Source organism: Chenopodium album, chromosome 12, assembly GCF_948465745.1.
Source record: "Chenopodium album chromosome 12, dcCheAlbu1.1, whole genome shotgun sequence".
In the NCBI taxonomy this organism is placed as follows: domain Eukaryota; kingdom Viridiplantae; phylum Streptophyta; class Magnoliopsida; order Caryophyllales; family Amaranthaceae; genus Chenopodium; species Chenopodium album.
The window spans coordinates 12,052,525-12,064,634 of NC_137845.1; the positions used below are offsets into that span (position 1 = coordinate 12,052,525).

The window sequence follows — 12,110 nt, forward strand, 5'->3', positions numbered from 1 at the left end:
TAAGTATATAAATAGGGGAAAAAAAAAGTCTAATGAGTCATTTAGTTTGGGATGGAGGAAGTTTTATTTTAGGGGGGAAAAATCAGTGCATTTTTGTTTGCGGCTAGCCACATAGCTTGTAAAAATACTCTTGATAACACTGATCGAATAACATATATAAAACTAATTGAGTAATTCCTATAATAACACTGACGAAGTAACCCCTGTAACATTGACCGAGTAACTCCTATAATATTAACAAAAGTAACCCCATGATAAGAATAATTTCCCGGGAAAAAAAAAGCTTTGTACTTCCTCCGTTTTTCTTTTATTGCACCATAAGGACTTTTACACAATTATTAACTTAATCATCTTTGACCATTATCTGTGATTTATCCATTAAGAAAAACATAATCGTATAGGATCTAGTTATATTCATCTTGAAATTTACTTTTCAAATAAATCTTTTTTATAATTTTTACAAAAGTATAATTGAAGATATTTACAGATTAAGTAATGTATTATCAAGCGTAAAATCCCTCATGATGTAATTAAAAAAAAGAATTGAAGAAGTATAAATAAAATTAAAATTAATGAGAGGGGAAAAAAAAAAATCCGACCTGCCGGAATCGAACCAGCGACCTAAAGATTTCTAACGGTTTCACCCTCTACAGTCTTCCGCTCTGCCAACTGAGCTAAGGTCGGGTAATGATTATATTATTCACATTTAATATTTAAACCTCTAAAAAGTGGGGTCCTTTTCGATTTTTTCCTTTTTTTTTTTTTTTTTTGAAGCATACAATATTTTAAACTGATTGATCATAATTTCTTTTCTTACCTAATACCATTAACCCTCTTTTTTAGGCATCTAAGCTGTCAAATGTTTAATTTTTTGGTACGTTATTATAAATAATTGCTCAAACTATTCCTGATTTTTTGGGAGAAAAGGGGGTGTTTACCAACAAACATAAACTTTAAAGTCTAATTATATTGTTTTATAATGTTTGTACCAAAAAATAATGTTTTCTAATGTCTACTCTATTTGACTTTTGTAGCCCCTTTTTTTGGTGATCACTTGAAGCCTAAGAAAAACGCCAAGAATATGCATATGAATATAGATTATATAAGCTAAGGTATTACATACTTGTTGTTTTCTGTTTGTTGGTTCATAGTTTGCTATTTTTGTAGACAAAGATGATGCCAATTGTGAGTCATTGTGATGAAATGTTGAAAATTTTGAAATTAATATTGTTATTTTGTATATAAAGTCAATGATTTTGATAATGTTAACTATTACTCCTATAGTGTTGGTAGAAACTTCCTTGCCTTTTTCCAAGAATAAACCTGATTTGAAGTAATCAATACATCTTCGTTTGACCGTCGAAATATAAATTAGTCTTGTTTTGTATAGCTGCTTTTGTACTAAATTCAGTAAACTACCGTTCTTCATTAAAAAATTTATTATTGATTTTAAATTACTTTTTTATTTAATTAATTACTCTAGCAGCAAAAGAATTTTTCATTGTGTAGAATTTGCTTCACTCGTTTTAGTTGTACGAGCATGACAACTACAATAACTTTAGATATCCATTCTACCTTTTCTTATCGTTGATGATTTTCTACATCTATCTTTATTATTTTGTCATGCATACTTTAAATTCTCTGGACTAAAATGCAAGGTAAAATGAATTGTCGATTCAATAATTATCACCTTGGAAATGAAAGTTATATATATATTCCGTACAAAAGATAAGAATCTCTCAATCAAGTTTTACTAATTAATCTTCTTGTATTTACTTGCATTGAATTGGAATGTAACTATCCCAATTTATGACAATACTAATGAAACACAAATTAATCTAAAAAACAAGTATGGGATTATTAATTATAAGTAACTAGCTATTGGACCCGTTCTACGCACGGGTTATGCTTAAATTATAAATTTATTTGAAACTTTACAAATTATCTTGTCACAAAAAAAAAAAAAAAAAAACCCTTTACAAATTATTTGAATGAATTTATTTTATCGTCTTTTGACATATTATAATATTTTATGAATTAGTGGTAATAGACTAATAGTTGTAGAAAAAATGGCTTAAAATCGTAAAATCATATCTCTATTGCATGATATATTAATCAACAATTTGTATAAAAAACTACTTTGTAAATACCAAACACTTAATATAATTTTACAATTTTTACATCAAATGTGAAGGCATGATATTCTTCTTTAGTCTTTACCAATATATGTCTCTTATATTGCGCTTAATATCTTCAAAATTAAAGCCCCATGACACGCAAAAAATGTCATCCTATGGAATTTCCATAGTATTCTTGCCACCTTAATATTTTCCTTTTCAATCATCATCCTCATTGTTGTAGAAATTTCACATAGAATTTTGAGAGACGTTTCTCTAATTTTTTAGTTTTTGAAACTTAATGAGTGTGAAAAAATCTTTATTGAAAATTTGTATTTATATAAGAAGAGGGGGAAGATAAGGGGTCAAATTAAAGAAATGAATTATGAATGTGAATAAATTGAATTGATAGATGGAATAATGAGAAGAGGAGAAGGTTTAGGAAATTTAATTTGTTATTGAATTAAAATAAAGATTACAAAATATAAAAGTTATTGAGAAATAAAGGGGGAGATGAAGAGAGAATTTCTTTGAAAACATAAGGAGGGAGAATGAACAAAGAAAGGTGAGAAAGAATGATGACATGTGTCAATTTTGATTTGTGTTTTTAAATACTAAGTATAGATGGTTCCCTCAATAACACCAAAAAATATATTTTGATTCAAAAAATAACACCAAATAATATATACTTCGTTTGCATGCATGTACTTGATCATATGGTTCTGCACGGACGCCCGATATGTCACAATGTCACATAACAACTAGAGTAAGACAATTCACTGAAAATATATAAATCTGTAACAAACTCTTTTATTAAAAGAAAGATATGATGAGAATCATGAATTTTGCATCTCAAGGTTAATTATGATTTCCAAACTTTGTCTTGTCTACTAACCAATCATTATCATTTGATAATTAATATTCTAATTAATAAGATTAGCTCCTCAAACTTTATTGGAGAGTTACTGAACGTGGGCATTGGGTACCTTTTTATCAACTCGATCATGAATATATTGTATGTATGGTAAACAAATTGAGTGTTTCTTTTCTCAAAATATCATGCATGCTTTCAATGTGTTGTCTTCATCAATTTGCAATACATAAAGTTCATATACCACCAATATAATGCAAGATATAAAATAAGAAATGATAGAAATATAACTATATGTATATGAAGTACTTTTCTTCGTATTGTAGTTAATTAAATCCTTTCTACATTTTAATCACGAATAGTTTAATGTAGTTCGATCATCTTTGATATGATCTATATATTATTTATAAGTTATAATAGTGCATTATCTTATAATTTACTATTTTGGATATTCAAATAAAGACTTCACTTATTAATTTTTTTATCTCTAATCAAGAAGAAAATTGAAAAAAAAAAATCAAATTAAATGAAAAACTTTGATTTACTTTGTGTCATCATATAATTAACATCAACTATGTTTTTTTTTAGTTAAATTTCAAAATTTTATGTATCATTGTGGGGCTTGGTGATGAATGATTGCGATAATTAGAAAGACACTTTTAAAAAATTAACTATGTACTTATCATTCATCATCTCGTATTATTGATAGATCTTTTAAATATATATTCACAGTCCCACTATTTCTAGAGAATAAGCTACTTAATTTCTAAGGAAACTATATACCCAACCTGTAAATGTTTTACCTGATTAATTTTATGATATATGTATATTTCAAATAGTTTTGACATGATATATTATGTTGATTGTTGTCGGAGAAGTTGTTGAGACGTCATTACAATGTCGAGCTACAGATTTATAGATTCAATTTCAAAAATTTGAAGGGTTGATTATTAGAACTGTATGATGATGGAGCAATTATTGTGTGAATAGTAAGGTGAAAAATGAAAAGAAAATTCGATAGAATAGAAACGGGTGAAAAGGTAATTGATATAACCTATTTTTAGAAGAAGTTACCAATCAAATAATATAAAATTGAATATTATTTATTAGAAAATATATCTTTAGTTTCCTTTTTTATTATATACAGAGCTGAGTAACTTATAATAACTTTACAAAACGTACATGAAAAATATAAGCATCTTTTTGTAACTTTAACTATTTATTTTTTGTAATTTGGTATATATTTCAGAATATGTGGTCAATTATTATCATAATAAAATAAAAATAAAAATAGTAAAAGCTTGGAAGCAAATTTTATTTGTTACAACAAATAAGAACTTTACACTAATCTTATTGGCTAAATTCACATACACTTTCTTTACCTAAAATTTTCCCTAGCTAGGATAAGAACCCTAAATTTCCTTACCTTGAATTACTTTCAAATTAAGCTCACCTAATTTGCATTCTTCCTAAATTTAGTCTCTAGCTTTCATTATCTACTTTGATTTCAGGATCTTTAACTTCTATTGCAATATCATGAGGCACTCATTAAAGGTAGACCCCACTTGTGAAATCAGCAATAGGTAAATTTTTCATTTTTTAAAAAAGGGTAGGGTCCACTTAACCATGAAGTATGAATTTACCATAATACCCTTGACGTACCATCTCTATCTTTGAAAGCTAGGTTACTAGGGCTAAAAATGGGGCCCACGAATTCCCATCATGGAGACAAGTCTCTACTGGCTCTTCTCAACTTTAGAGAGAGAAAGAGAATCTAGAGAGAGAAACAAGTCATGGATTATTGATCTATCGAATACGATGCTTATTGTGTTATTGCTTTGCTTTGGTTCTTTCTTTCTTTCTTTCATTTACAGCTTTCTTAGCTTCTATTCATATTTTGTTGATTTCTTGTCCATGTTTATTTTGACCCCACACGTTATTTTATATCTTTGGTGTTTGGTGCAAATTTAAATTTTTGTATGTAAGTAATGTAATTAACTATGTAAGTTAGTATGGAACTATATGAATTAAGTTAATTAATTAATGAGGTACAACCGTGAGATCTTAGAAATCGATTGTAAAATGAATTGGTACGGTGTTTTATAATGATTTTGTTTAGATTGTTACAAAGATATACCTATCATAATTAATTCAAATCATTGAACTTTGTCTCCCCGATCAAATCCACTACACGTAATATGATACGGAGTAATATATGCAAACATCTATTACGGAGTAGCTAGAACATGCAAATCATTTACTACTTTTTATTTAATTGAGTTAATAACATAATAATTGAACTTATGCATGATAGTCGAGTTGAGGTTTGTGTGCCACATTGTCAGATACAATTTTTATGAATAATGAATGCCCGTTTACATGTAAGCATAGTTATTCAATACTACTCGCATGTCTTTTACACCGTATGTAAAGTTGTTAAGAATCGCTCACACTAAATATCATCAAATATTATTACTTTTATTTTCTTTCATTAATTTCCAACATCGTCCCTTAAATTAACACTCTCATCCGCTCTATCCCCTTACTACCATATACGAAAGTATTTCACACTTTATTCCTCTTTTTACCATGCATCCTCCACTAAACCCTAATCACCATCTTTATTAAAGACCTTTTTGAGAGATTATATAAGAATACCTTCACAACATAGACTTAGAAATTTAATGTGATGAGGTTGTTTCAACTCATACTTTGACATTTTAGCGCATAAAAAAGGTGTGCAAGTCAATACTCAACACCACTTAAATGAATTTCACATATGATTTTATTAATACGTGTTTGACCTTTGAAGTGGCTATATACAATAATTCCTTATTAATAGCAAAAGAATGTTCATGTGATCACACACCAAACATTTAAAATCACCTCTTAGGTTTACATTAGTTCACACTTAAATGGTAAGGAGTACAAGTACAATTTTAAGCCGTATTAATTAATTTTGGACAGAAAAAGTATCCCATGATATTTCAAAGTGTATCGAGTATAAAATTATGCAATCCAATCCATATAAGAGGGTGAGGGGCAAATAGTAAGGCCCCCATCAACCGGGGTGAAAGAGTGAAAGAGACATATCCTCATAAAAGGTTGAACAACTCTAAAAAATCACCATTTTTCTATGTGCCCTGTGGCTGGGGCTCTTCAATCAGTCAAAGAAGAAAAATTTATAAATTAGAAATTTTTTGGGAAACCGGCCAAATTAAAGTTAATAAATTTTATTTTAAATAAAAATAAATAAAAGGGAGAAAACAGAAAATTAATAAAGCCACTGTCATCCCCTCCATTCTTTTTTCTCTTGTGTCATTCTCTCTTTACCTTTTTTAGGTGCCTTTTTCTTTTTATTTACCACATGGCCCAATTAATATGCTAATCTTGTGGCTTTATTTTTCAATTTTGACTAATATGCCCTTGATCACAAGTGCTCTCTTCCCTCAATGGTTTGACTATGCAACTATCTAAAGCATTTTGATTATTTATTTTTATGGCGATAAGTTTAGGGAAATTATTTTATAAATTGCAATGTTAATGTTACAAGAATAATTCATTACCATGAAAAACATTATAAATAGTAAAAATGTTAATTCATTTATTGATTGCCATCGTGTTTACTAAAGTATCATATTAAATAAGCATTATTTGCGAATGAAAAATTGATATTGCATTGTTATTTTACTAGACATTTTAATTAACCAATAACAACTTCTACCACTTATTATACAATAAGAGTATGCAAATTTTAAGGAAAGTGATTTATACAATACAACTATTAGGGTTACATAAAAGAGATGTAAAATTGAACTATATCTAACAAATAAATACATCTATCGATGCATGATTTTGCCATAACTTTCTAAATCAGTACTAATTGCGTAGGAGAATATTATAAATGTATTTTATTTTCACAACCTTAAATTAAAACAACTAAAATATGATATTATCCAAATTTCATTAAATTTTAAGTGACTTCTTATATGAATGAAATGTCAATATACACATACGGAGTATAGTCTATAAAATTATGAAAATAATAACCTCTAAAAGTTGTGTTTTTTTTTTTTTTTTTTTGCATTCTTATTCGAAACACAATTTACCCTATGTATAAGCACATATAAGTATTCCTAAGCTATTAAGTACAAGGAGATTCAAAAACATTTTTTTTTCTAGGAACAATTTAGAATTTTAGAGATATAGATCCTTATTGCATGTTTGATTCGGAGACTTTAATTTTTATAATATAGTCAATATAGATTTTTCATTTACGTTCAAACATGCTTACTTACATCCACGTATTATGTTACATAATCAAAATGAAGGGCATTTATGTCATTAAACTATACATAGTTCATTGAACTTTAAGCTTTTGTATACCTCCTTATTAATATGCATATTTAAACCTTCTTGACAAACTAATTGTGCATCGAATTTCAAATCCTCCTTTCTAATATTACCTACTTTTGTTGAACCTTCTTCTTACTTCTTCCTTTCCTCTTTCTCTCTCTTTCTCTCTTTATTTTCTTCAATTACATACCTTCTTTAATTTCTCTCTCTATCTTTCTCTTACTTTTCCTAATTAGCCTTGGAGAGGCTTAATTGGTTAATGGATATTGATCCCTTGTGGGTTCTTGGGGGGTGTAGGTTTTTATCTTCAATTTGCATGGCTAAAACTAATAAAACACCACCATCATCATCACTAAGAGAAAATAACTACAACAAATCTCACCCTTTTATACTACTTCTCTCCTTCCTTTTCATATTCCTCCTCCTTGCTCGCCCTGCTGATCAGATAAGACATTCTAACATGGTATTGGAGCCAGACAACCAAACCCTACCTGCCTCGACTGCTTCTACATCATCATCATCATCCACTGCAACGACGACAACATCAACCCTACGACCTAATAAGAAGGCTCATCATGAGAAATCCTTGCCTTCTAAACAATTTGAAGCAAGTGAGCATGAAGTACCAAGCGGACCGAACCCTATTTCGAACCGGTGAGCCTTAATAACTAGTTATATTTCTAAAGATTGCCTCTTCATATCACAAGGGTTTGTGATTTTTCATGGCTTCATTCTGGTTGCATGGTGAGAGCTAGCTAGGCTTATTGCCACTCCATTTAGTTTTTCATTTTTTTTTACTACTTAATATGTTGTTTCTTTTTTTTTTTTTTTTTTTTTTTTTTTTTTTTTTTTTTTTTTTTGTTAAATTTCTCCTTTGAGCTTTTTAAAGATGTATAGCAAAGATACTACTATTTGTATGAACTCATCTATATCTTGCCTATATAGCTCATGGCTGGTATTGGTTTTTGTAGTAAATATAGTTACTCTTTGAGAGAGAGAAAGAGAGTGGGGGTTCAATACTATTCTTCTATATTTTTTCACTATTATTTTTATTCTATTATGTGCATGATATAGATAATTAATAAGATATTTTTGGATAATAATTCTTCTTGTTTTTTTTTTTTTTTTTTTTTTTTCAATTTTTTGTTTCTTTTTTCTCTTTTATATTTTTGTTTGGCTTGCATCTAGAATGCATAAATTGCAATGATTATGATGATCTCGATCTTTCATGAAATTTGATTTAATTACTTTCCAAATCTTTCTTTCTTAGGATTTAAATTACTAACAGTTAAGCATTTACTAGTTCCTAAAATGAAAGATCTAAATATAATTTTGGTGAAAATCACATGTTGCTCTAGAATAGCATTTTTATTTTAGAAAAATATAAGTTTACTCCGTACTACCTTTGTTTATTTGAATTATATAATTAGATTTGATTTAATTATAATCTAAATTTAAAAAACATCTCTAGTAAGATATTACTAAGATGATGACTAATTATCAAATTCGAACTACGTAACAATAATCAACAATAATCAATACTATAAGTGATCATAATGTAGAATAAACCTAGTTATCGTACAATCTTTACTAAGTAAATTGATTAAACTAAATAAATAAACTAATTTATGGATATAATTAATTAGAATTAGTGCATAAGATGGTGGAATTCAAAGCTAAGGGAAGTGGAAATGGTAGATAAGAAGGGAATCTGAGGCTTAGAACAGAAAATGTCAGAAATATATGTGTACAATAGTGAAAGAGGACCCCTTTTGTTTAGCTTTGTTTTTGCACTCTAAAATTTTCATTATTTACATGTATTTTGGATTCTCTTTATTTCCATTGTTTTCTTTTGTCACCTTCATGCACGCATTCCAATGAGTGACCAACTGATTGCATACAATTTTCATGTGTCATGTTATAATCTTTAGCATGATTTAGCAATTATTATTATTAACCTCACCGTTTTGTCTATGGTATTGTTTTTATTTATATAAAAAATGCCAAATCATATAATAGTTGAATCATTTCCTACCAAAAATTTTTGTTTGTATTCTTGTGTGTTTTCTTATTCTTCTTTATTAGAAATTGAGAATTCACCTTTCTCACATTTGGATTATACTAAAAAGCTAAGATTGAGTGAGTAGTGTTTTTTTAATGTACCGTGATACATATGATATTAATTACATCGAAATTTAATCAAAGAACATGTGAAAGGGTAACATTAACATGTGGTGGTAGTGTATGTTGTATGGAAAATACTTATTGATCACATCCTTTTTGACATGTACTTTGTATTATTGTCATGTTATTGAGAGGGTAACATTAACAACAAATTGTAGGTTTAATTTTTCTTTAACTAACTAATTAAAGGTTAAAATACATGTTAAGGTATTATATATTGTTTCAACTCTATTTCAAGGGTATAAATCAAATTGTGACTATGTAAATGGTTTGAACACTGACATGCTCACCCAAAGAACTGGGAATTAGGGTAAGAAACCAACGCAGAAATAAGGAATCACGCATTATATAATGTTAGTGCCACCTTTGTCTCTCTTTGTTTGACGAACTCACCTATAATTAATGTGAACAAAATAATAATTTTTTATCCAATATAGATTTTTATAAAAATAAAAACATTATCATGTAAGATTTTCTAAATTAGATTCGTCTTAATGTGTATTTTAAAGTATAGATCTTTTTCACAATTTTTATAAATACATAATTAAATATATCTATGATAGAAAAGGGAGGGATAAGACAATAAGAGTGCCTTTTTTTTTATTTCCGTTCGATAATAATAGTGACATATGGGTATTATTGAATGAACATTTTTACAAAGCAATATCTATTGCATTCCGTACAATCAAGAAAATTGTTCTTGTTAGCAATATATAATTTCTTAGTAGTATTATTGACAACACCAAATACTATTTTTGGAAAAAGGCTTCACTCATATCGTGTTTTGTTGTTTGGGAATAAAAGAAGTCATTTTTCACTTAAATAAAGTAATGATTTGTGATTCATTTCTCAACACAAAAGTCTCAATTATGTGTCTAGGAATTTTATGAAAAAAAATAGGGAAATTCCTATGCTAAAGAATAATTAATCATGTGACAAATTCTATGTGTTTATTAACATTCTATTTGTTCCAATAATATAACTATTTCAACAAATGACCTATATATTCATGTGACAAATAAAGCATGTCTTTAAAAAGTTCAATTAATCTAGTATTAGAGACAGCAAATTGGATAAATTAGAATAACGACTAAACTATAGTCCAAATTAATGGACAAAAAAGTTACATGTATAAATTAAAGTTTTCATATTAGTGGGAATAAATGAATGAATGAATTTACAATTGTGCGTTTTTACTGTTACTCTAGTGTTGAACAATATATTTGCTGTATAAAAAATGAACAAATTAATTTGTATGTTTTCTATGTGCTTTATTTCAATATGATGATGTCTCAAAAGCCAAGAAAAAAACAGAAGCAAATAAAAAAGTATATAAATAAAGGTATTAAAAGAAGTACATATAGTTAGCTTTTTTGTCAAATTACTAAGAATTATAACATCTTTATATGAAGACTAAGGTAAGATTAGATTTTGGGAATTTTAGCAGTGTGAGTTGACACAAAGGACAATAAAGATGTGCACAACTAGTATAGTATAAGATTTTTATGCTCATAAGAATCATAAATATGGGCTATCAATCAAACACAATAACTTTAGTAAGACCATCTTTTTTCAGGGGAGCGGACTTAATTTTGCCAGCATTTTAGATGCTTAAATTGGTTGGTATGGATTCCATTCAGTCATCTTTGCTCCTTTTCTTATTGAGCTTGAGGGTTAGATGTGAATGCTTTATTTTTAGAGAGGAGGAGAGGGGCCGGGGGCTTAGAAACGCTTTGGTTTTATTGGTCTAATGCTCCATACGTATTTAAAGTGAATCTAAATATACACGATGTATGCTTTATATTTCATGCATAAAACAAGTACGTTGAGGTTGACAACTAATATATACTTGTATTAAAGTATGAAAGAAGTAAAGAGGTTATAAGTACGTTAAGTGGCCTGAGCACGAAACTCCTTAGAAGTTGGCTTATAGAAAGGAATAATAGACTAGCCCTACATTAAGGAATGGATCAATTTAAGAAATCTATAAGTAATGTTCATCAGGGTTTTAAACATATTGCATAAATTGCATTATATACCATAAGTAGCTCATATTATCTCTTACGGCCTAATTATTGATTTTATTAAAGAATAAAGATATGCATTTTTGGGATAGTACTTCGTATAAAGTTTAACTTACTAAATACAGAAACTGACAATTATTTACGACAAGTCAAAATATATGCTACTCCATAATTTCATAGTATATATATTTCCTGCTACTTATTCGGGGTAGAGGAAATATCATTTTCAATTAAATTTAATATATAGTAAAAGTATAAATGTTATAACAAAGGAATATTTTATGTTTTACAAATAAAACCCTTTGTTGTGAGTAATAAGAACCGGAGGTAATATTAGATATTGGTGATTATGTTGAAAATATATCTTAATCTAACATACTAATATATATATGTGATATCAATAATATCGCCAACTTATATAGACGTGTTCCCCATAAAATGAAAGGTCATATAGTAAAACATGTTCCTTGGTTAGTTCAGTATTGGAGCAGACTGTCCGCGCATCATCAAACACACCATGCTCTTCCCTATCTATTTTCTGTTAGATTATTTCAACTG

The 12,110-nt window shown here is 28.2% G+C and overlaps 1 non-coding gene across 1 annotated transcript; it reads right to left on the minus strand.

The window, feature by feature from the left end:
- Positions 1-593: 593 nt before the first annotated feature.
- Positions 594-684, minus strand: TRNAY-GUA (transfer RNA tyrosine (anticodon GUA)). Its single transcript is given in 2 exon segments — positions 594-629; positions 648-684. It is a non-coding gene; the product is annotated as a tRNA-Tyr (tRNA).
- Positions 685-12,110: the final 11,426 nt, after the last annotated feature.